The sequence below is a fragment of the Vulpes vulpes genome, chromosome 10 (assembly GCF_048418805.1).
Source record: "Vulpes vulpes isolate BD-2025 chromosome 10, VulVul3, whole genome shotgun sequence".
NCBI classification, from domain to species: domain Eukaryota; kingdom Metazoa; phylum Chordata; class Mammalia; order Carnivora; family Canidae; genus Vulpes; species Vulpes vulpes.
The window spans coordinates 32809718-32836269 of record NC_132789.1 but is presented as its reverse complement, the minus strand read 5'-3'; the positions used below and the strand labels follow the sequence as shown (position 1 = coordinate 32836269).

General features: G+C 40.4%; 1 pseudogene; it reads left to right on the top strand.

Annotated features, from left to right (window-relative positions):
- The first annotated feature begins 14694 nt into the window (after nt 1–14694).
- LOC140594096 (uncharacterized protein C9orf153-like) lies at nt 14695–14878 on the top strand (annotated as a pseudogene).
- The last annotated feature ends 11674 nt before the right edge of the window (nt 14879–26552 follow it).

The following is a 26552-nucleotide window of genomic DNA, read 5'->3' as shown; positions in this document are numbered from 1 at the left end:
CGCATTGCGCTCGCTGCAGGGAGCCTGCTTCTCCCGCTGCCAGTGTCTCTGCCTCTCTCTCTGTGTCTCTCATGAATAAATAAATAAAATCTTAAAAAATAATAATAATAATTCTATTTTGTAACATTGGAAGCCTGATGGTATGTTCCTTAGCCGTTATTTCAAAGGTAGTCATTGTTTACCCGTTAAATCAATTTTTCTACAATTTCAATTGTACCTGTTAATTGTTATACACTGTTGCATTTATGAGATCATCTTTTCTATTTGTAAAATTTATAAAATTACAGTGATGATAATATCTCACCAGTGACAATGTTAAATAGATCACAGACTTTTTTTTTGAACATTTTATTTATTTATTCATAGAAACACAGAGAGAGAGAGATGCAGAGACACAGGCAGAGAGAGAAGCAGGCTCCATACACCGGGAGCCCGATGTGGGACTCGATCCCGGGTCTCCGGGATCACGCCCTGGACTGAAGGGGACGCTAAACCCGCTGAGCCACCAGGGCTGCCCCACAGACTATTTTCTACTGACCTCCGACATATCTGGGATTGGTGACAGCTAATTTACCTAATTTACAAGCAGAATAAAGCTCAAAAAATAAAATAATAGAGGTTTATATGAGCACCACTTTCTAGGGTTGATATTTCTCAAAACTAAAGACTATTCGTAACTGATCTTTGTTCTGTCAAAATCAAGTATTATTGCCTTGTCCACAGGGAGTTTCCAGAAAGGATTCATTCCATGAAGGAGAAGGGAGAAAAATAGAGATAAAGAATCATATATAATCCCAAACAAAGCTAAGAAAAAGGCAAAAAATGAAAATTAAAAGAGTTAGAAGAATCAAATAAATGGAGATTGACAATTGAGATAAAAACTGGAAAAAAATAACTTTACAGCTTTTATATCTTGGTGAAAAGAGAAGTATTCAGACCAGAGGCTGGCAGAATTTTAATCAATCTTCTGAAAATGAGCTTACAAATGAGAAAGCTCTGTCAAAAGGATTCTAAAAATGGATTATTGTAACTCATGCAAAACTGGTTTTGGAAATGCACTCAAACGTCTCTTTTCTACCCATATTCTGTGGCGACAGAGATGTTTTAGTTCGCATTTTCCATTTTGAAAATACTTTTTATCATTTGTACCTCACACCCAGTTAGCGATTCTGATTGTTCATTCTATGTCGCTCGCTGTAGGAGTAAGAAGCTTGTTTTTTAAGGGCATTTTCGAATACAGGATTGGGCCATTTTTTGAACGGTTATTCTACGACGGCGATGTAAGCATCTGACGAGAACGCCTTTGTTACTTCCAAATGGTTTGGCAGAGATTCTAGTGTCATTTGGACCTCTCTCAAGAGATGTGCTTGGACTGTGTGAATACTTGTTCCTTGTCTGCTTGAACACTCGTCTCTAGCTTCCTGCGTGGGCAGACTCTGTCTACACTGCAGTCATTACTACCCAATGGTTGCCAGTACTCGATACTCAGTTTGGTTTGCAAGTGAGTTCACCTCAGCTTCCAGGCACCTGTGCTGGTCAAGCTTTCCCACACCTCACTGAAGTTCTAGCATCACCTGCCAAAACCAACAGCACCAGAACTGCCCCGTACCTCCCACTGCAGACCAAGCCACTTACCCGGCACAGAATGCCCCTGATCTTTGATGACAGGGCACCATTGTCGCACACAGAGCTTCATCTCCACATGAACCACCCAAGGACAGGAATAGGTGTCTCTGCAGTCCTAAGAAACAGAATTTTCTGCTTCCGATTGTATGGTCTTCAGAGTTTTTTTCTCCACCTTGCAGCTAGAGACATCTTTTTAAACCCTGAAGTCACTCTTCTACTCCCTTCTCACCCGGAGTTACCTAAACTCACAAGACTCTACATTATCTTTCCTCTATTCCTTCTCTCAAACTATCCTGTCTTCTCAGTCTAGCCCCCCTGAAATTCTTGGCTGCACCATATACACGTAAGACACACTCCCATGCTTGGACCTTGGCACCCAACACTTCCTTTGCCTGCAACACATTTCCCACCAACGTCCCACAGATGGCTCAGCCTCACGTTCTCCAGGTGGTCTTTGGCGCTCCCCTCTTTTCCAACTTCCAATATTTCCAATCTCCTTTCCCTGGTCTGTGCCCACCTTCTTTATAACCCGATAATGGACTGTACATCTTATTCGCTTGCCTCCTTCATCATCTGTCTTTCCTGCCCCTGTGATGTTCACTCCATAAGACCAGGATGTTTTCTGTTTTCTGGACTAGGTACTTGTAGCACCAGTACCTAGTAGGTCATAGTAGGTACCCAGTGATGGTTTCGCAAAAGACTGAACTTAGCCATTGAAATTATATAAATTCATTTATATCAAAAAAAAAAAAAAAGAATAAAACAATTGCCTAAGTTCTGCCCTGCTGGCAGCCATAAGAATCCGAACACCTGTGGTCTTGACTCACCTGGTGTTACAAGGGGTTTGCTTGTGGCCTTGGAGAGTAATACCCTCAAAGTCATTGATAAACAATTGAAATTATATTCAAATAACTTTTAAATCACTTCATCAGTGTGAAATGCCAAATTGAACCTGGTAGGATGTGACTAAATTCTACTGGGCTGATGAATGGGTAACTGTTGGCTGCGGCCAACAGCGAGCTGGTGACTGGAAGTGTCCTAATCCTATATGTGAGAACACGAACTTTCCTTGGAGGAATGAATGCAACCAGTGTAAGGCCCCTAAACCAGATGGCCCAGGAGGGGGACCAGGAGGCTCTCATATGGATGTTAACTATGGAGATGATCATTGTGGTGGCAGAGGAGGCTATGATTGGGGTGGCTACCGAGGCCAAGGCAGGTACCGTGGGGGCTTCTGAAGGGGCCGGGGTGGTGGGGACTGAGGTGGCTTTCCGTAGCAAGATGGAATCCAGGGGTGAGCACAGACAGGATCATAGGGAGAGGCCGTATTAGCTTGGGTCCTGGGGTTCTACAACAGCTTTTCTTCTTGTGTTACCCCAGTGTTACCCTCATTATTTTGTAACCTTCCAACTCCTGATCACTCACGGTTTTTTTTGTGTGTGTGTGTGTGTGTGTCAGACTATGTAATTGTAACCAAACCTCTGGTTCCCATTAAAAACCATCGTTTTAGTAAAAAAAAAAAAAAATTCTGGTGTGTGGCAGGGCCTAGTCACTATGTACATTAGATAGGAACACTGTCGGGCGGAAGTGCCAATATGACTTACTGCTTACAACTGTGCTAACATCGACAGTTTTGTGAGGCTGATTTCTCACACGAGAAGCTTTTTGCCTTAGTCAGGAAATTCTCTGAGGAACAGTAAGGAACTGAACTAAGGAAAGGAGTCTCTGGCTTCCAAATCCACACACACACACACACAAAAGCAAGTTTCAAACTATTTTTGGTGAAAATGAGCAATTGGCTGACCGGTCACATATCATCAATCGATATGAACATGGCATTCAGTCTGTGGAACAAAGTGATGCAGCTAAAACCTGACCTAATGCAAATTCAGGCCTCGTAACTAAGACCATGGCAAGGGGGTTATCGCTGTGAGTCCTCTTCCGTGGGCGCTGGGGATTCAGTAACATTAGTTGCTGTTCCAGTTCTGCCACTGACTCTCCGTGTAATCCGCGGTCACCCGTTCACCTTTCCGTGGCACACATTTTCTTATCAACAAAATGAAGAATAATGAGGCCGGCCTGCAGTTATTTTTAAAAGATGATCGTCAAAAACAGTACAAATGTTAAGGGCTAAGTGCAGTAGTATGTTTTCCTACTCACACTATCGTTTCTACTTAAATTAAGTCTATTTCTTTCCATGTGATAAGTTGGATGATAATTTGAAAGGGTAGATGTTCATCGATTAGTCTTAAAGCTCTTGGGCATAGTGTAGTAATTGGCAATGTCGCTGGTGTGTGATTTGGTAACGTCTGTGCCGTAGAAGGTCACACAGTGGTGTTCCATGCTTTGTGGCCATAGCGTAATCGGACATATCCACTATTGTTCCTGATAATAGATTTGCCTTATCATTGAATTGATTAATGGGAAGAAAGATATTAAAAATCGATTTCTAAAACATTATTTCTGTGAGTTCCATTCTTGCTTTTTTTTTTTTTTTTTTTGTGATTGTATTGAGTTGTCCCATAGAAACCACCAGATTCTCACTGGGGCTAAAGATGAGTCCATCATAAAAAAGCACCCCTAATCCATATGTCATTCGGGGCTGACAGATGGATCCATCTCCCAAAGGTGTCTTTGATAAAGCTGGAACTCAGGGAGCACGAGGAGGTACCTGGGGCTTGGTGGAGAGTCTGTATGACAGGCTGAAGAGGAGCAGCAGGGTCTGAGTGCAGTCCTGTGTGCTCTGGACTGGAGCCTCGGGACTTGTAGGAAGCCCTGGGTGCAAGAACACAGCAGACAGATGTATCAAACAACTGCGTCTTGAGGTCTCTATAAAATAGGAAAGAAAAACACACGGGAGGGCACACATGATACGGGAATAGATTTCCCTTCATAGCAATATCATATCTAGAAGAGGGGCTAAAGAAGACTTCCTCCAAATCCAGAGACAACGAAGTCCCATGTTGCCCATGAGTGATGCCAGGAGCCACCTCCGTGAAGGTGTCTTCTCAGTGTGCAGATAAGGGAAAGTGGCAAACACAGGAGCTGAGAAAAAAAGGAGTCAAAACCACTCACAAGCAAACATGAGATACTTCAGCTACTCCCTCGAATTTGGAAGGACATGTGCGATTCTGATATTTTTGGCTCATTTTGTTTGGAGTGGTGAGCTGGAGACATAGAGCATTACAGACTCTTATTCTGAATTCTCTTGGAAGATGCAGCCAGGACCAAAGAAGGCCGAATTCCGAGGAGCTGCGCTGATGACCAGGAAGGCACGTAGAAGAAACACAAAAATCAACTTCCCTTGGCTTGTTTGCTCAGGAATTTGTTTATCTTGTAGGTGGCCCATCCATTCCCATGTGATTCTCAGGCCCCATGACCCAAAACCAGGGGTTTTACAACTTTTGGATAAATCTAGCTGACATTTTTTTCTAAGTATCTGCCCTGACTGCCAAATCTGAAAATAAAATAATCCCAGTTCTAAATTCTTGCTGCAGATCTATTTAGTCATACCCTCCCCTCCACTTCCCCAAACTAATTATCATAAACCAGAGCATTCGGCTATTATCATGCCTGATGGTTTAGCATGTATTATGATTAATTTTTGAATTTAGCAAATTATCTCATCCTTTGAGAAGAAACAATTTAGTATAAGAGAGACTTTTCTCAAGTGGCTTTTTCAATATCTGTGCCTGGATGACTCTTGTGCTTCTTATAATTTCCACTAGAGTAGTCAGTTATCTGCAGAAATCTAGTTTGTTTTATGCATTTTACATGGATGGAGATTGAAAAATAAATCTGTTTGACACATGTATCTTCATTGGATATTGCGACAATATCCATTACTATTCAGGAGACGTTCTTTAGGAGATAGGAGAAGTAAGCAGAACATACATAGATCATAAATTTTGAAGCGCAAGATAGTAAGCAAACATAAGTCGAGAAGTAGAATAATAAGAGTGGAAAGATGAGAAAGGTACTTGTGATCATCTTTTTTTTACAACAAGAAAGAAAAAAACCCAACAAGAATTTAGAAAATTATGATTATAAATTTTTCAAAGCCCCTCTTCAAATGTTTACCATGAGCTGAGACTCCCTGATTTCTATGACACCCCCACCTCCTTCGCTTGAAATTACAGTTTGCAGCCACCACATAGACTTCCTTGACATCATAGGAGACCACATATAACCTCTATGTCAGGTAATATGAAGACCAGGCACTTGAAATTCATAAACATCCATTTGACTTCATAGAACATTAAGTAAAAAATCTCTGAAAAACAAATTTCCTGTTGCTCTCATCACTAACTGACCACAGAGTCTACCATTTATTTCCTAATTTTTTTTTAAAAAAGATTTTATTTATTTATTTATTTGAGAGAGAGCAAGAGAGGTCACAGAGGGTGAGGGAGAAGCAGACTCCCTGCTGAGCAGAGAGCCCGATGTGGGACTTGATTCCAGGACCCTGAGGTCATGACCTGAGTCGGAGGCAGACGCTTCACCCACGGGGGACCCCCAGGGACCCCTATTTCCCAATTTTTCATATCATGTGGAAAGAGACAGAAAATGAATATAAATACAATCTGAATATCTGTAAAAAAATAAGTTAGGTCTCTTTCAATCAATAAATACATTGAGAATATTTTAAAGTGTAGCCATCTCTCCATGAGCAAAGTATGTTTAACCTCCAAACATTTTAGTTAAAAAAAAAAAAACAAACCTACTTGGCAACGGGATAAACACACAAGTTAGAAGAAGGCAATGTGAATTCTGACCTATTGAGCGTTAACTCACGCGCTGATGAGAGAATTCTGGAAAGGAGAAAACAGGGCTGTTGCTGGACGCAGCCACTTGGTAGCAGCAGGTGCGCCCTTCCGAAAGGAGTCTTGCCTATAGGGTTATGGTTGTCATCGTAGCCCAGATCCCCATCAGATCCTCATTTTAAATTCCTCTTGCTCGGGGGCTGTTGGCTGCTGCATTCTGCAATTCTCAGCACCACTGGGATACTCAGCATCGCCGCTTCTCCATCAGGATGTTGTCTTGCAAGATGAAGAGAAACAATTCTTTTAAATAGAAAAGATTCTGCTTGTAACTGAGCTCTCAAACCACCTCTGTCCCTGCCAAGTTTGAAGGGTGGTTGTGCGAGGTCTTATTTTCTCCAGCACAATTCGATTCCATTTCGTATCCAAGATCCCATTGTGCTGTCTCCTTAAGAATTTGGTCCCATTTTATTTGACAAACTTTTCTTATATTCAGTTTTTTTTAAGATTTTATTTATTTATTCATGAGAGACACACAGAGAGAGAGAGAGGCAGAGTCACAGGCAGAGACACAGGCAGAGGGAGAAGCAGGCTCCATGCAGGGAGCCGGACGTGGGACTCGATCCCAGGTCTCCAGGATCACGCCCTGGGCTGAAGGCAGCGCTAAACCGCTGAGCCACCCGGGCTGCCCCTTAACAAACTATTTTTTTAGGTTGATGCATATTTCAATATTGTTAGTAAGCATGCAAAATATACTTCTGTGTATAGCTCCTTTCATTTGTAAGGTTTTATTCTGGAGTTTTCTAGAAATCTGACATATATCAAAGGAAAAAACCAAACTTTTTCTGCTTTGAGAGGTGGTAGACAGAGTTTTAGCTTCATTGCCTAAAGTTGCAGAAAGCAGGACAATTCTCTTAGTTAGTTTGCCAAAAGCCAATTATCTCAATGGCTAAATTATAAGAAAAAGACAGTTTTGTGAATGAACTCTCCTCCTTTCTTCTCCAGATGAAAGCTTTCTTTCTCTGTCTTCAGCTCCCACCAGATTTATCAGCAAGGATTTGGCGGAGAAACAAACTGAAAAGATCTTTAACTGGTACCTATAGGTTAGGATGAATGTTGCCTGACTCAAACATTACGGAAACCTCAAAAGCTACTAAAACCATGCAACCTAGTTTGAGTTGCTATCAACTGAGTTTTAAAAACTGATACAAAATGAACCAAACAAACAGAAAACCAAACACATACAGCTGATTGGTGTTTTGGAACAATCGTCCTGTTAACAAACTGGATTTTGGTGGAGTAAATTTTGCAAATAAACCCATAGATGAAGCCTGACTTGCCAGGAGCAGAGAGGGAGTTGACACTCCCCAGGCTGGAGGTGGCAGCGGGCTGGCTCCGGTGGTTGGGAGGAATTAGGGTTAAAATAAGCGGGATTCCCATATGACAGCCCTGGAGCTTCCCTGGTAGATGCTTTCCAGCCTCTGGAAAGGGCTCCGCTGAGGTCACGTGGGGTCAGAGGGAGGCACTGGGTCCAGGGTGAAGCAGGTGACGGTGTCCAGCCCCCAGCTGGGGTGACCCTGACCCCTGACCTCTGGGGCTGCTCTCACCCCCTCCTGCCTGTCGGTCTCCCCTCCAACCTTCACACCTGACCTCATTCCCCCAGTGTCAGCACGCAGTCTCAGGCACCTGTTGCTGGACCAGCTGGAAGTGGCCTGTGCAGCCACAGCCCTGTGCACCTGCTGCCCCAGCACTCCCTTCACCCTGAGCGTGGCCGCGACAGACAGACAGACGTGCAGGCAGGAAGGCTGGGGGACCCCGCCAGGCAGGCGGCCTCAGCATCTCTGGAGGAGACACTGGCATGAGTGGTTTTTAGGAGACGGTGGAATGACAGCAGAGACCCGCGGGACACAGCCTGTTTGTCCAAGCTCAGGTGCATCGGCTGCCCTGGGCCCTGGGAACAACACAGAACCTGGTCAGAGGCCTGGGGTGCAGCTGGCCTCTGTACTCCCGCCCAGCTCTTGGGTGATCCCACGTTCACGTGGCCAACACAGAACCCAAGTTCTGGTGTTAGGTGTCTCAGTCAGTAGCGGGGAGCATGCCTTGCCTGGGTGCGGGGCACCAGCTCCGCAGACCTGGGTGACCACGGGCTGGCCTGGGAGCAGCTACACACTGGCTGGTCCCTTCCTGGCCACCCCCCTCTGCCCAGGCCAGAGAAAGAGGCCAGCTCTGCGGCCCCCCACGGTGGGTGCTGGGCTTGTCGGGCATCTGCTGTGCAAGGGCACAGGTGTCCCTTCTCTACACAGCCAGATGCTCAACTTCAGCTTCAAGAGTTGCTCCAAGAAGACTCGACTGCATCTCGGCCAAGAGAGTGCTTTCATCCCAGGCTTTTCCTTCTTCTGATCAGAAAGCGCGAGGCAAATATATCCTCCTGTTTTCTTCACTTTCCTCCTGTCTGGATACATACCTTTCTTTACGTATCTCCTAAGCAATGCTGAACAGTATTCTGGAATCCATATGAATTTTATGACATTAATTGAAAATTCTAGCCAAGTGCCATTGCCATGATTTGCATCCATTTATTTATCTCATTCCATAGTTTTGGAGGTTAAATTTCTCTCACACAAGGTGCACATTTGAGGGAATGCCATTGGGAACTGGATCTGTGGATCAAAACAAAAAAACCATTGTCTTCCTGTGAAGAACATGCCCTCAAAGGGCCAGACTTTGTATTCTCAGGAATGAACTTTATTTAATAAGCCAAAGGCTCCCTTTTGGCCTCTGTGAAAACACTCAGAGTTCATGTCTTAGATTATCCTGTAACTTAGTCGGAGCTTCTAATCTGAAACAGAGGATTTCATTATTTCTGATTTACTAGGGATTAATCTATATTTAATGAAGATTGATTGCGAATTTTTTTCTACTTTCACAAATATTGATTAGTGCAGATATTTTTCACTGCATGTGTCTGGGATTCACTTGGTACATTAATTCATTAATGACTCCTCCTAAAGCTAATCACAGAATAAATCATCTGGGACTATCAAAGACACTTTGCCTGGACCAGCCATACATTATCCTCATGTTTACCTTAGGATTTCCTAAAATTGCATATTTAGACACTTTTAATTGTTCCGCTGGTAGCACTTATATATTCGATAAATTGTTATTGGCTATCAATTAAATGCTCAGAGGAAGAAGGGGGTAAAAAATAATGAGATAGAAAAGTTCAACATAAAATAGTACATTATTTTAATACTTTTTAACTGCATAGGACACTTTATTTCATTAAAAAATTAATAGGGAACATATTTTTAACCTCAGTTTCTCAGTCTCCAATGACCCAAATGATGTGCTTTTAACGGATTAGGGCATAGGCATTTACCTACTGAAGGAGTTTAACGACTACTGATTTGCTAGCTTGATAAAAGAGACAGATTCCAAGTGGAGAGCAGCTATGCTGGGTATAAGGGACGGAGCCGTAATGCTCTAGACGTGTGAGCACGTGCAAGTTTAATGCCTTTATGGGATTTTCTCATCTGAAAATGGAAACCTAGTACCTGTGCTAATTCCATGATTGATGAAAAGATTCTATTTAAAACGCTCATCGGAGCGATTTATAAGCCAACACATCAGTATATACGTGTAAATACTACAAAAGTGTTCCTTAACTATGAATACAATATCAAAACATTTTGGCATTCCCACAGTGGTGTTCGAAGGTATCTGACTTTTCCGTGGGTTTTCGTGGTGGTCCCAAGTGTAAGCCTACCTTATGTTATCGAGATGTATGATGTTCATGTGGTGGGATTCCAGACCGTTCTTACCCCCTGGAATGGAGACGAATAGTCCCATCAACCCAGTCATCCACCTGTACCCACATTCATCGATTTATTAAACAAATGTTTACTGAGCAATCATCTCTGCACCAGGCTTTCTGGTATCCTCTTGAGTACAAGAAAAAAATAGTGACATAGTCTCGCTTTTATGAACTGTACTTGAGGAGACAGGCAGACAGGTCTGAAATACCTATGAAATATGCTGACGTAGGGCTACAGAGAGTGTTTGCTGGGAGCGCCGAGGGTCAAATAAATGACCCAGTCAACAGGTAGTACAGAATGCTCGGTAAGTCAATAATTTCCAATTTTCCCCACAGAATCTTTTTTTACGGCACGCACAGCAAGAACGATACTAACAGATTTAAGGTTCAATCTCTCCTTCTTTCTCTCACAATAATCCCAGGAAAGTACAAGATTGTTAGAAGTTAGGAAATAAAAGGCAATGAGAGTAAAGCCTTGGATAGTATATGAAAAAGATAAATAACTCCATGTTGGAACTCCAACTTGGAATAAAGACGTCTGTATTTTAGTCAAATAGGAGTGGATAAAGGCGATAATGTCAGACACTGAATAGCTCCTACATGATTTTATTGTAAATCTTGTAACAATATTGAATTAATTTTTATTGTGGGGAATCTGAAGCTTAGCAAGATTAAGTTGGCTAAACTAACACAAACAAAAGAAGAAAAAAAACACATAACTTCCTGATTCCAAAGCCAAACATTTATCTAGTCTTCAAGTACAACAATATATGTTTGTCGCATGCCTCCACAACAAATACATGTGAGCGAGAGAGCAATGTAAAAGATCCTCTCAATTTATGCCATCAGTCTCATGACCCACACACAGTGTCTTGCATGCCAATCAATTATAGTTCTAACAAGCAAAAATCTTTATATCCAGTGGTTAAAAAAAAATAATGATTTTCCTGCCCTTTTGGTTATTTAGCTCTTGTAGGTAGAAGGCATGCCATAGGCAAGGGTGACAAGGGCAGAGGTTATTTATTTATAGATGAGGAAGGAAGTGATTTGAGCATTTTCACTTGCCTTGGTGAGCAGATATATTGACCAGGTTTAATTATCTACTATGTGCACAGCAGGTGTCTGCACTCTGTGCTGGGAACCATCAAGCTTCTGCAGGTCCTATAGAACAAAGGAGGGTATGATAAAGGAAAGGGAAATATCTTTTTTGCAAATGATATTTTAGTGTAAAAATATGATCAAACTTGGATAGGTAAAGGAGAACAGTGTAAGAGGAGTAGTATCTGGACAGAGTCAGAATAAAGCAATGTAGGGCAGGAAAAAATTGACACATTCATTGAAAGTGATTCAAGATCTACAGTTAACATGCTATTTGTACACAGAAAATAGGGATTTTTGCCACTCTTCAATTATCTAATAAGCAGATTTGGTCTCGAAATAGATAATTTTTCTGTTTATTATATAATCAGAGTGTGGTCTGACAAATTATTTTCTGCATTTATTCTTAAAAGCTAATGCTTTAATGATAACCACTCTAGTTTGAGCAAGGAAATTAATTCTTAGTAGTATTTTACATGCTTTTTTCTTTCCATTTTTTCTTACGTTTCTCAAACTTAGATTAAGTTGTACAACCAAGATTCAGGAGAAACTAAATGAAAGTATAACTGGCATGGTTTTTAAGCAAAAGCATTTAGATGCTCAAATGTGCTTCAAGAAAGAAACTGAATTCAAGAATGTATTCTGAAGTGCCTGGTGGCTCAGTGGGTTGAAATGTCCGACTCTTGGTTTTGGCTCAGGTAATGATTTTAGGGTTGTGATGTCGAGCCCCTTATTGGGCTCTGTGCTCAGCAGGCAGTCTATTTGGGTCTGTCCCTCTGACCCTGACCCTGCTTTCTCCCTCTCAAAAAAAAAAAAGAAAGAAAAAAAGAAAGAAAGAAAGAAAGAAAGAAAGAAAGAAAGAAAGAAAGAAAGAAAAAGAAAAGAGTTTATTTTTTCCAATGTCTTAAAAAAAGTTTTCAGAAAAAAATTGAAATTGGTTTCTGAAGGCAGTAAAGTGAATAACACTTATCCAGTGACAGGGAAAATAGTTTTCTGAACATCCCCAAACCCATTTTCCAAATAATTGTAGTGTACTTCCATGTTCATGGCTATAGTTACATTGCTTGTCATCTCCAGGTAATAGAAAGTCATAGTGTTCTGAACTCCAGAATTGTATCATCTTTAAAGATGAAAGATTCTCATGAAAGAATATTGTTTAAAGACATATCTTTGCTTATATGATCCTGAAGGTCTGAATCAGCAATCAAAGTATTAAATATCTAATTTTTCAACAGAGCTGTTTTGGAAATGAGCAGATTATCACATGCTCTATCTTTTAGCAAATCAGATATATTACAAGAAATAAACTTCTTCCATAGAAACACTCTACAACTTATATGTGAACAATATATATAATATTCCTATGCCTTTTACCAAACACATTCATAAACTCAGTTCTACAGAGTTGATGTTCAAAGAGAAAAGTTCCCCTGCTACAGCAGAGAATCTGTTGGTAAGTTTTTCATATGTTGATAAATCTTTAACATTGACTAATTAAATTCTGGTGAGTGATTTTTTTATTACTTTTGATAAGTTCAGGAGGATTATTAACTCATTTAAATGATAAAATACTAGAACCCGAGAAAAAGTGTTGAAGAGACATGGTGGTCACACCTATGGTAACTTCTAGTTAAACTTCTGTATAGTTTATATGTCTCCATCACCAGGTCATCTTCCAGCCCCGTTGCAGTAACCAGGAATTCATGGCACTGTGGAAGTCCCATTCCATTTGTGGTCCCTTCCATTGATAAGCTTTCTTCTCCCCTGAGGCACGACCTGTGTCCTGCAGCTGTCACCTGTAGTTCCTCCTGATGCAGTTCAGAAGGTCGAAGTTCTAACTGTTGTGGATAACTGAGTGCTCAAAATATGACAATGGTTACATCTTTTATGCTTCTCTAACCCTGAGAAATAATTCTTTTTCCTCAAAGTTTTCCGTTTTGCCTCTCATTTTTTCAAAATATGGAGATAAATGTGACCTGATGATAAGAATCAGGTAAAAGATGACAATGTCAAATCTAAGATGTAAAAAGCCATCGACAGAAGGTGGTTGCTGCATCTGCAGAAGAGGGGCAGAGGTGGCCAAGCTTGGACTGGAGGCACAAGTGGTGCCAGGAAGGCCAAGATGTGAGCTTCACTGGTTGGGGCCGCTGTCTGGGCCATGAGCAAAGGGAATCCGGGGGGCCCCCACCACCGCCCTGGGCCGCATTCAGCCTGGCATCTTCAGCAGCAAATGAAACAACTTCTTATTTACATCAAAGATACAGGTGAAGTGAAATGCTGGAACACCTTCACTCCAATGTTCGCAGCAGCAATGTCCACAACAGCCAAACTGTGGAAGGAGCCACAATGTCCTTCAACAGATGAATGGATAAGGAAGTTGTGGTCTATACATACAATAGAATATTCCTCAGCCATTAGAAACGACCCACCATTTGCTTCAACGTGGATGGAACTGAAGGGTATAATGCTGAGGGAAGTAAGTCAGTCAGAGAAGGACAATCATATGGCTTCACTCATATGGGGAATATAGCAAAAGGGATTATAGGGGAAAGGAGGGGAAATGAGTGGAAATATCAGAGAGGGAGACAAAACATGAGAGACTCCTAACTCTGGGAAATGAACAAAGGGTTGTGGAAGGTCCCTTTCAAAGGGAGGTGGGTGAGGGGAAGGGGTGACTGGGTGATGGGCACTGAGGGGGGCACTTGATGGGATGAACACTGGGTGTTATGCTATATGTTGGCAAATCAAACTTCAATGAAAACAAATGGAAAAAAAAAAGAGATAAGCCTGAACATGTAGGTCTGAAAGTTGGTGTCCAAACCAGGGGTTAGAATAGCCCTTCTCACACTCTGGAATATACTCTAGAACATACTCTAGAATATGCTAGAGCAGAAGAAGACCCAATGTATAAAGCGTTCGGCATGCAGCACTAGTCAACTGAAAGGATGGAATAAGGATTCCCGGGAGCTACAGGGCAGACTAGCTCTGAGCTGATGGATCAAGAGCTGTGAAGCTGTCCTTTGATGACGTGTCTGCTGATGGTTATCAGTCAATCGAGGGCAGTTTAGGAAAAGCATCAAAAGATTTTGACCCATTGACCCACATGAAATTCTTCATCAGAAAAAAAAAAAAAAGAAATTCTTCATCAGGACTCTGGGCAGAAATGTTTCATCAGGCTGCTGAGCGGAACAGCATCCCTGTCCTCCGGTTTCCATCTTGGGGAGTCAGGCTCCTCACTTCTGGGATTCTATTCTCTGTAGGTCAAGGGCTGCTGTTTTCACCGAGCAAAGAAGATTCCAGCAGAGATCTACCCTGGAGCTCACATCAGGAACTATAGAATAACATCCCGGCCCAGTGCTCCTCAATAGGGATACCGACCCAAATGGAGAGGGTATGGCAGAAGAGACTCCCAGATGTTCTCTGCCAGGACTTTATGCATTTGTTGAGAATTTTATTAAGGAGAGAAAGAAGTCAAATATAAAAACTCACAGTATCTCATACCTAGTGAAGCACAGGAAATGCTTAGTGAAAACCGGAATGCATGTGTTTCACCAGTGGAAATGATGTAAGGAGATAAGGCCCCCAGCCTGTTTTCATGTGTGAGGTGGTTAGAAAAGAGGAGGAGAAACCAGAATCCATGAAAGAATGGCCACCGGGCACCTTGTTGACCAGCTCACTCTCTCCCATGGAGAGACTCTCCAGGTCCCAGCAGAAGCTCTTTCAGTGTGGGATTCCTCCTCCTGCACATGCTTTTTCTTAGGAGATTCTCATCGATCCCTCCAACTCATTATCATGTGTCCCCAAACAGGAGCACCAATGTATTTCATGGGATGGGCATTTCCAGGATCTTAGCCCATCCTGAAAAATAATTCATGGATCTAAGGGATCTGGAATGGAGATGGTACAAAAAGAAATACAGTCTTCAGTTTCATTCATAAATATAAAATACAACAGTGAGGAGAGATTTGTGGGTACCTGGGAAATGCCTGATGTTGTTCCCTCCCCCTCTAGTTCATAGATCTTTAGTCATTTATTCTCAAGTCAGTTATTAAAAAAATGCAACTTCTTCTTAAATAAAATATTTAGTTTCTTAAAATCTTAGATGTAGATTTTGTTTTTGAGAGCACTGAATTTATGCATGTAAAGTAAAGAAGCAGAGAAACCATGGGGCATAGCAACTGAGCCTACATAATATTCATATAAGGTCCAAAATTAAACCATTAATATGAAGAAAAAGATTCAAATTGATCTGCTAGTCTAAGACCAAGTTTGGACATGTGAAACCCATCTGGACCAAGGCTGAGGCAAACATAGATCATGTGTAAAGTAAGGTTGCAGGTGAAGAATTACCAAGCAAAATAGCTCTTTAAAAAAAATTTGGGTGGCCCCAGTGGCTCAGCGGTTAAGTGCTACCTTCAGCCCAGGGTGTGATCCCAGAGACCCAGAATCGAGTCCCACGTCAGGCTCCCTGCATGGAGCCTGCTTCTCCCTCTGCTTGTGTCTCTGCCTTTCTTGCTCTCTCTCTCTGTGTCTCTCATGAATAAGTAAATAAAATCTTTTTAAAAAAATAAGCCTATAAAGAAGTGTGTTATCATAAAAATACCTGGTAAATTCAACAAATGTAAGAATTAACCCCTAAGGATTAGAGACCAATTCAAGAACTTAAAAGTAATATGTTAACTGCTCAAAGACATGAGGAAGGAAGTAGCATTTATGACACAAGAAGGGAAATATTTAAAAAAAGAAGAAATTGGAAAACTTGGAAGCGAAAAATATAATTATTGAAAGAAAAATACTAATCCTAGTAACCCTCAGTAAATTGTCTCAGTGATATACTGGGTGTATCTTCAGAGAGAGGATTTATGAAAGATAGCATGGAGGGAGAGGTTTCTGTATCGTCACCTGGTAAGACTAAGGAGGGAATTATGGAAGAAGTAAGAGTTCTGTGGGTAGACTAAGAAGTTCAGAACTGTATCCAGTGGAAGAAAAAAGAGGGGGAATGTAAAAAAAAAAAAAAGATGATGGCTGCAAGTAAAATGACTGGTAATTTTCCAGAAATGAATGAAAGCTTGACCTGAGAAACCTCACTGAATGATTAGCAAGAAAATAATGATAAATCTGACTAGAGACATTGTAACATCATGCACAACAGTGTGCAGGAAAGGAAAAGACGGCCTCAAAAAGGTGAAGATGGATCACATCCAAAGAAATGACAAAGCAACAGTAGGGCTTCTATTAAATATAGAGGTCATACACTCAAAATGCTGAAGGAAAAATCTGGAGACCTGGAATTCACTAGCCAGCCAGACTCTCTTTAAAGAGCAGAGTTAAAATAAATATGTTTTAAAACATGTAAAGCAGGAAAGAGTCAAATAGTTGACCACCCACAGACCCCTCCTGGAAACACCACTAGCAAAGCATGTACATTAGCAAGAGCTCAGAGGGAGTGCAAGAAAGAATGGGTTGTGTTTGATTACGAGTAAGAGCTGCCTGGACACCAGTACTGAAAAGACATAAGGTTTGTTCATTGCATCCAAGAAGATGTATAGAGGTCTGCAGAGGGGCTGCCATGGAATTGTGTCCTTTGTGGTTCACTGTCCTTCATATCTCCAACTGGAATACTTCTTGATGTATAATAAGTATTTGTGGTTATTTGTGGCATGAATGAATAAATGAAAAAAAAAAATAGTCCCAGGTGAAAAAAGAAAGAAAGGAAGGAAGGGAGAAAAATAAAAAAAATAAAAAAAAGAAAGAATTAACAATGGAAATTTGACAGAGGCAGATGTAAATTCCAAAGTTAAAGATAAAAAGGTGATTTCATAATCGTACTATCAGAAGGATACACTTAATAAAATCTGCATTAAAGTTTGCTATGTGTTTACAGCACAACACAAATATTAACAAAGCTAATTCCCTTTGAAGACGAAAAGAGTAATGATAAACTAAGATGGTGCCTAAAAAATAAAAATTATTGTAACCGAAGGAGGTGGAACAATAATGTAATTGTCTGATTCCAAATCCTTAACACTATGGATGTAAAGGTAAGCCTCGATCTCACAGTGAGGAGACCCCGGGTCACCCCAAGCCCTGCTTTTCTCTGCTGTAAACCTCACAGTGCTTTAAAATTAATTCTGTCATCATGTGAAATTCGTTGCAAGTCTTGGGCACCTGTTAAATTTGGCTGGTGTTATCTTCTTACCTGAGTTTATGACTTTCCAGATAAATAATACTCACATGTGGGGCTTAGACTAGGATGATTACAATGCATTATTTATGTCACATGACCAGCAAGACCTTAGTTTAGGAGAGGAATGTGTTTTCTGTGTATTTGATTTTCATTAATGTTTAGGAAAAGCTTGACTGATACACCCAACTCTTTCAGAATCAGGGTCTCTGGAAAATCCTGGCAAAATGACTAACATCCTCATGAAAGTGTTTCCTAGAATCTTAACAGTCCTTGGAAATTGCTACTCAGGTCTACTCCTTCACCTGCATACATGCCGATATAATAACATCGTTTCTCATGCATTTTAAACTTAGCTGATGAGCACCGCAGCAGATCATGAAGGAGGGAAATCGTTGAGGTCTATCAATTAGTTATCTATTGGAGAGTTGTGCCAACTTTGTTTGAGGCTTTGCTGTTGTTGTTGCTAATTTTAAAATAATAATTTTAATGATAGCTCACAACAATTGTATTTTGCAAAGCATAAACGTGTAGCTTAGTTTGTAATTATAAACCAAATGCCCATGTAACAGACAGAAAGATCATGAAATTGAGCATTGAGGGCATTTGGAAACATTGAGAATCTTTCCTATCTGAAGCATGGGCTTTGGAGCGAGAGTGGAGTAATTGTATTTCTTCTTTAAAATATGTCACAATAAAAAATAAATTTATAAAAAAAGTAAAAAAAAATAAAATATTTCACAGTAGCCTTATTTCTAGATTGAACCCCACAGAGGGCCTAGTACACTCCCTTGTATGTTGTCGGTTCCTGCTACAAATGGCTGAATCAAGGATTTCTGTTTATTTTTTGTTTCACATTCTCTGAGCCCCCATTTGATTTAAATTCTTGTACCTTCCATATCTCTTTCAAACATCATTTTCATGATTAAAAGTAAGATATGGGATGTCTTACAGAGTGTCATTTCTAGAATTTTGGCAAATTTTAGTGTAAAGATATTATTATCAAACATTCTCAGTATCAGAGTCATCTTCAGAGCTCTTTAAAGATTTACGAATCTAAACACGCTCTGGGTAGATCTAAGGCTGGTCTATAGATACACATTTTTAAAAGTATCTCAGATGATTTTGATGCTTGCGCCAGAAGATTACAATTTGGGAAACAATTTCTGAAGATCCCTTATGTCTTTCAGGAAATAGCATAAAATATTGAAAGCTATTTCTTTTAAAATGTCACAGTAACTTAATTGGCAAATTAATTATTATAAATGAATAATTTTGAGTCATTAGATGTACGTATTCTATATTTGTTCAGACTCTCTGGAAATGAGTATTTTTTTACATTTTTATTTATTTTATTTTTTTATTTAAAAAAATTTTTATTGGAGTTCAATTGGCCAACATATAGCATAACACCTAGTGAAAATGAGTACTTTTAAATTCTTGTATTATTTTTGTTTTAAAATAGGGATGTTAAATATTATTAAGAATAACCAAGAGTCTAAGTTAAATATTCTACATAACATATATTACCTGTTGACAGTTTAAGTGTGCTAATACTTTACAGAGGTTTAAGAAATGAGTGAAATCTAAACCTTGTCATATTTCTTCCCTATTAAACTTTCTCTTTGTTTGTCTCTTTAATGACTTTTGAAAATGATTGGAATATTCATCTCCTAATCAGCCCCTGGGAGGGTTTCTACTGCTGAATACATTTAGGGTTGGTTTCAAAAAGCCTATGTGTGCAATGTATGGGATCTTGAGATGAACATGTTTCCCTGTGATGTGCTCTTATTTTATATTTGGGTTTTAAAAACGTGGGCGACTGGAGTGCCCCCACACTCCCGGGTGTTGAAGTCTTCAAAAGTTTTAGCCATCAAAGCTCTCCTTGCACCTGTGGGTCTGGGATTGCCTGTTTCGTGCATGAAGCCCACACTAGCTGCTGGTTGGTTACGTTCATGCATGAAGCCCACACTAGCTGGGTTACGTCCTCAGGCCTGTCCTCTAACAGGACTAACCCTTAGGTCAGGTGTAGAAGCTGATGACAATAGTCCTGCTTCCCAGTCACCATGGGAAGTGATAATATATTTAAGTGCCCAGTAGAGCATGTAGAGCACTTGAAACATTTATTACTAACAAGTCTTTGGGGTACCTTGGGGGCTTTGTTGGTGAAGCATTTGCCTTCAGCTCAGGTCATGATCTCAGGGTCCTGGGATGGAGTCCAGCATTGATTGGGCTCCCTGCTCAGTAGGGAGTCTGCTTCTCCCTCTGCTCCTCCCCCTGCTCATGCTCTCTTCTCTCTCTCTCTCTCAAATAGATAAATAGAATCTTAGAAAACAAACAAACAAACAAACAAAACCAGGTCTTGTTGCTACAGGGAGGTCTGGTGGCTCAGGCTCTACCTGTCTGGATCCCATGCAAGGATATGACTGGGGCACAGTGGTGAGGGTAAGGGAGGAGGTATACATAGAAAAAGCCGACCATCCCTCTCAGGCTTGAGTAGCTCTCTGTCTCTTGTGCCTTAAGTTCAGATTTTTAGGGAAGCTTTTTCCACATCGTGCTGCTTCACCTTGTTTTTTTTCCAGCATCCTTGAGTTTTTGGAGGTTTAATTCTCTAAGGAATATTTTATTTTATTTTATTTTATTTTATTTTATTTTATTTTATTTTATTTTATTTTATTTTATTTTATTTTATTTTATTTTATTTAAGATCTTATTTATTTATTCATGAGAGACATGGAGAAAGGGGAGACACAAGCAGAGGGAGAAAGATGCTCCTTGCAGGGAGCCCCATGTGGAACTCGATCCCAGACTCTGGGATCAGGACCTGAGCCGAAGGCAGATGCTCAACCCCTGTGCCACCCAGGCGTCCCTCTCTAAGGAACTTTAAAGAAGAGCAGTAGCATATAAGATCATTGTTTTTTCTTTTTTTTTTTCTTTCTAAATTCTACAGTCCACAGTGATATTTAAAAGTTGTGGTCTGGCAACCATTAGGGAAATTTATACATAGTTCTCATAATATTTATTGGTTGAACAGTGATTTCTTGTAGGTCCTAAGAACCATCTCCACAGGACCAGCTGGGACTAGTAAGTGAGCCACAGTGATCATTGACTTTTTTCCTGACCCCCTAACATGATATGACCCAGATGGAAATTGTGATGGGTCTCACCACCATCTCCCCATGAGGTGTCTTCTGGTGGACGATGCTCAGATTCTGACATTTCTACGGCAGCTTCGCCTCCTGCTGTTGTTCTGGCACAGACATGGGGGGACTGTGGCCTCTGACACGCACAAGCTCTGTGTCATCCTGAGCGTTCACTGTTCATCTTCTTAAGAAGAGCTGCAAATCACATACAGCAATTTCCCCAAACTCATCCAATTAGTATGTCCTGCAGCTTGGGTTTGGAACCAGGTGTGTATCACCACTGGGTGTGTTGGTGGCACTGTGCTGTGCAGCAGAGCCCGAGGGTGACATTTGGAGCTGATACCAGCTCTGTCCCCAGTTTCCCAACACATGCAAGTGAGTGAAGTCCTGTCTGACTGTAAAATTTATCACGCAGACAACTTTTCAGTCAGTTGAAAGGTGGTGATTTCAAATCAGAGGGAAGATGGAAGTGCTTTAAAAATGTCAAGTTAAGAGAAAATGGGAGCTTTGGGAATTCTTTTGAAAAATCAAAATTAACTACAAAGAAAACGCTTTACAGTATCTTTGCAATAATGGGGCTGATCCATCTAGCATGTTCCCTCTTGCATATCGTTCACTTGCCTCTGGTCTGCTCAGAAGAGCACTTTACTCTACGGCTCTGACACCCAGATTTCCTTGCATATGAGATATATAAAGAAAGTAAGATGTTAGTCTCTGAATAAACCACATAATGGAGGAGAGCACTGAACAGTCGATCTTACTGAGCATTAAATGCTTTTCCTGTCCAAAGATTTTTAAAGAATAATCATGAAAAATTATGCAGAAAAAAGTGATTTTTTTCTATATCTAAGTTCCAAGGTACATGAAGCCACAGCCTAAAACTCATTTCCCTAGAGCTTCATAAACTGTGAGTTCACAGTTACGACAGGCTCCAAAGAGTTACATAATCTTTGAAAAACCCCAGGGTACAATTGTTTAGAAATCTACTAGAACGATTCAAAATCCAAAATAATTCAAAACAATCTTTCCCATACTTAGAGTCGTAGTTTCCTGAAGGCCTGTACTGTAGCCAATAATTCTTTACTTATGGCCACAGGGGAAAAAGACCGTGAATATATGAACGTTCCTAAAATAAAAATGTAAAAATAGTTCTGTGTGATTCATTATAGCATTGTTACTAGTAATAAAATAACAAGTGCAACCTCAGGCCAAAGGACAAAACAAGTCACCCCATAAGCTCTGAAAACCTACAAGGTAGGAATACTTGGTGATCGCTGAACCCCATAATGGTGGGATATTATGTAGCCATGAAAGGTTTTGGGTTGTTTAAGGTAGCTCTGTCCAATGGCACTTGTAGCAGTGATGGAATATCCTAGATGGGCACCCCCCATGACATTAGCCAAAGTCCCGCACACAGCCCTGAACCTGTGGAATGTGACTAGTGTGACTAATGAACTGGATATCAATTGTATGTAATTCTAATACTTTAAATTTGAATTTAAAGATTTATATTTTTTTTCAAATTTTATCATGCATGTGTCATTTTAATACTAAAGAAATACAAAGAAAAAATAAAAAGTGGAGCAAACATTGGCCTTGATTTGGGTAAACGAACCTACACTATCGACCTGTAGTAAGACAGACTGGATATATTAGCAAACACATGTCTGAGACCTGTTCTCTTTCCATTGTTCTGTTTGTTTTTATTTAAAGTACAGAGAAAGCCAATGGAAACCATCTTATTTTTCATGACTTAAGGAATGGAAAATTATCATTTGCAAAATATGTAAATTATAGTAATTTATAAAAGTGTGTTGTTCCTGTTCATAACAAGATTATATTCATGCTGTTTTATTTCTCCTGTTTCAAATATGACAAAATTAACTCAGATTAGTAGTCAATATACCTCATTTAACTTGTTAGTTGTAATAGGATAACAGGTTAAATCCATCATGTCTCCTGGTGATAATGACCATGTGTACAGCGCTGTCTTCAGAAATGTGTGGGTGACGTTATTGCACCTTCTAGCAGATTGGCTGTGACAAGAGATGAGGACTTCTTTGCAGAAAACCAATATCCACCCCAGCCCCCAATGATGAATTTGCTGATTGTATTACACTGTACTTCCAATTGTTTCTAATTCCCAATCCTTGGCAAAAGATTATCTCTTTAGAGGATAACCACCTCCTAGCGCTGACAGTGAAGCGACACAATGAAACGTAATAAAACAAAAATGCAATCACAAAACCGAGTGGGACTTTGTCCTATATTAGAATCTTTGTAATGATTGAATAACATCACAGACTTGCTATGTTTGATGGTCTATAAATAAATTTATAACTTCTGCTGTGATGTTTGACACCAACATTTTTTCCTTCATTGGAGAATAGGAGACCCTCCCTTGACTGCAGTGTTTTCCATCTTTGCTGCTGCCTTGGGTGTGGGCTTCAGAAATGCTTAGTATTTGTAGACTTATGGACAAACTTATTGGTAAAAATCTGGGTTATAAAGATACACTGTGAGCTGTTCTTCACACTGTTTATTGAGAGTCAACATTTTAGGCCCGAATCAGTACTGTGTTTTCCTGAAGCAGTAAATGCATGGCAAGGCATTCACGAAGTTGAATATACATTAATCCATCCAATTTTCATCTTCCTTCTCTCACTTTCAGGGCTACAGATATGGGACATTATTTTCCATGGAGGGAGCTAAGTACCCTCAGAATTCCTTGGCCCTTGTATTCTTTTTTTTTTTTTTTTTAAGATTTATTTATTTGAGAAAGAGGGAAAGAAAGAGAGAGAGGGAGAAAGAGAGATTGTGTGCGAATGGGGGGAGGGTTGAGAGGTAGGAAAAGCAGAGTCCACCCTGAGTCTCAATCCCATGCCCTGAGATCATGACTTGAGCCAAAATTAAGAGTTGGCTGCCCCAAAATTAAGAGCCTCCCAGATGCCCCCAACCCTTGTATTCTTAAAAAACACTTGCAAAACTCTATGCTTCTACCAACTTGACGTGCTGCTTCAGGCTAAATAATGTTCACTAGGTGAAAGTATCTTAGGTAAGAAAAGCCAGGCCAAAGGAGGTAATTGCAGGTTATGTGAAGAGAGTCATATGTATCACCTGGCTCATTTTTACATCGTCTCTCCAATGGGTTTCATTTTCCTTGGGCACCAAACCAAATCCACCAGCCACCTTCAGTGCCTTCAGGGAAAAGTGGCAAAGAGAAGTGCTCACAGTCCAAAACAGAATTTTGAGGAGCCTGGCTACAGTTTGAGGAGAAAAATTCATCTCGAGGTCTGAGCATGGAAGGCTAAGGTTCTGTCTTAACGATTTGGGAGAGAAGAATATCTGATCTGACCTATCTGACCTTCCGGCTCTTGAGCACAAACATCTGAAATTCAGTAACAATCAGCTCAGCCCAAAGACAGCAAGACCATAACAATATGAGAGGGGAGCCACTCACAGATCAGGGTCTTGAGATATACGTCTGGGAGGGAGGCCTGGAGGCCACACGCCCTCAGAGGATGCCCAGGAGGGAACAGCATGGCCTCCAAACAGGACCAGAGGCTGACCAGAGGCTGGAGGTTGGCCTGCTTGCCCAGTGGCATCCTGGCCACTCGCCAGGGGATGAACCCAAGTGAACCGTACCTGAGTTGAGAGTCATCCACCCGCCAGCATGGTCCCTCCTGCTTCCAGAAGAGCAGGGGCAAGAGCTGGACTGTCCTCTGCCCCGATGCCTACAGACAGCAGACAGCAGAAGAAACACACCAGAGAGCTGTACCAGGAGGGTATCGGCATACAGGGCCACCATGGTGAGAAGCCATGGCCGCAGGCTCTTCACACCTAAGCAGATACGGACAGATGGTGGCAGCACAGTGAGCATGCTGACAAGATAGGGCCACCCAGGCAACCATGCAGGAAAGAAGAGAAAACCCTTCCAAAAGTGCATTTATACTTACCCTGAACTCTCTCCACCTGGCAGCACCCCCAGGCAGTCCCATCAACCAGAAGAGCCATGAAATACTAGGTTCTAGTAAATACTAAAGAAAACTTTGAAGTTACCTATATGCATATATATATATGTATGTTTTTGCATACTTGAGTACAACCCTTGAACATTTCCTAAAGAAGACATGTGTTAGATTTATTGTCTCCGAGAGACCACAGAAATGATCATCCAGAACCACCTAAACACTCACAGCCAGGAGGCCTGGCCAAGCAGTGACCAGTGCCCCCCGCCCCCCAGCCATAGTCCCCCCCTGCCTCCCTGTGGACTCCCGTGTGACAGCTGAGCATAGATGTCATGCTGTCTTTGCCTTCCAGGGATATTCAGAAATTGCTGTGCATTAGGGGCTTTTGCCTCTGGGTTTACTGGAGGCAAAGAAAGGCCAGTTTTATCATTATCACAATTCAAAGCAAAGCATTCCTTTAGAAATCACCTTTGAAGATTTTATTGCCAACTTGTTTATTGTGTATTAAAACTAGGTAGGAAAATCACTGCCTTTGACCCAAATTTATGGGCAGCTCATTTGACTTTTAAGTTTATCTTCTGTACTTTGACATTTTTATAAGAGAAATATACTGCAATTAGAAAGAAATTGTACACTACATATTTTTCTTTTTTATTTTTTAAATATAAATGCTTTATAAAGCATCTACTTCAAAGCTTGGCTTTTAAATGATTGCTCCAGGCAAGAGGAATAAAAACCATTTGTTTGTTCTTCCAAACTTTTGTTGCAATTTTGTCTCCTTTGTTATAGAAGCATAGACGTGTAAATATGCAAAATATCCTTTAACTTCTATTCTTTGTTTGGTGTTTGAACTTTATGTCATGCTAATTTTGGTAATGTTACTGAAGTTATCCCTTTATGAAACTTTATACACTTGTAGGTTGAGAGGCTACCTTAAGCCACTCTTCCCTAAATGTTTACTGTGTATTGAAGGAAAAAACTGTGAAATTGGATTAAAAAAACATGAAATAACTGTATACAATTTATAATAGACATATTTTAAATATCAACACCCTAATTGGTTGAAAGTACAAAAATGCAAAAATATATGTGATACAAAAGACAAAACAAAACAAAGCTGATATGAAGAGTCAGAGGATTCTAGAGGCTAATCTTGTCGTGCTTGGGACCATGATAACTACAAACAAAATTCAAATCCAAGTGTCGCCATAAGGGAGAGGAAACCATATTGGGATTTCTGATAGTGTTTATAGATACAATTTCTCATAGTCGCTAATGGAAATTTAAGAGGAGTTTGGAGCACATAGAGACATTACTTAAATTAATTCTTGATACTTTTGCATTGTCTTTGGAAGACTAAGATTGGTACAAATACAGTCATATAAAGACAAGGACATAAGGGTTATATTTTTCTGTGCCTACGGCAACTATCTGCAAACTTAATTAATACGGATTTTAATTGACATTAAAAGCATGCCACTAAAGTATTGTTTCTTAGCAATCAAATCAACACTTGTAGCTTATATAATAGTGGAAGGGTTTAAAGTTTAGATTTGTAAACTACTTTTAAAAAATAAAACAAGGCAAAATAAAACAAAACAGAATTGCTGCAGAACAAATTCCAGGACAAGATGATTTTACTGATGAGTATAACCAATCATCTAAGGAAGAAGCAATACATAACACACAGAGAATAGAGGAAAAGGAAGCACACATCCACTTGTGTAACAGACCAACATTGCCTGGACATTACAGTCGGAAATGGACATTACAGAAAAGTAGAATCCCAAATCAGTGCCTTTCATCAACAGAGATGCAAACAAACATCGCAATTAAGCACCAGCAAATTAAGATGGCATCCGCAAAGGGGAATACATCACGATTCTGGTGTCCATTCTGGAAGTGAAAAGTTAGATTACCTTTGAATAATATTTAATGTAATTTACCACATTAGTT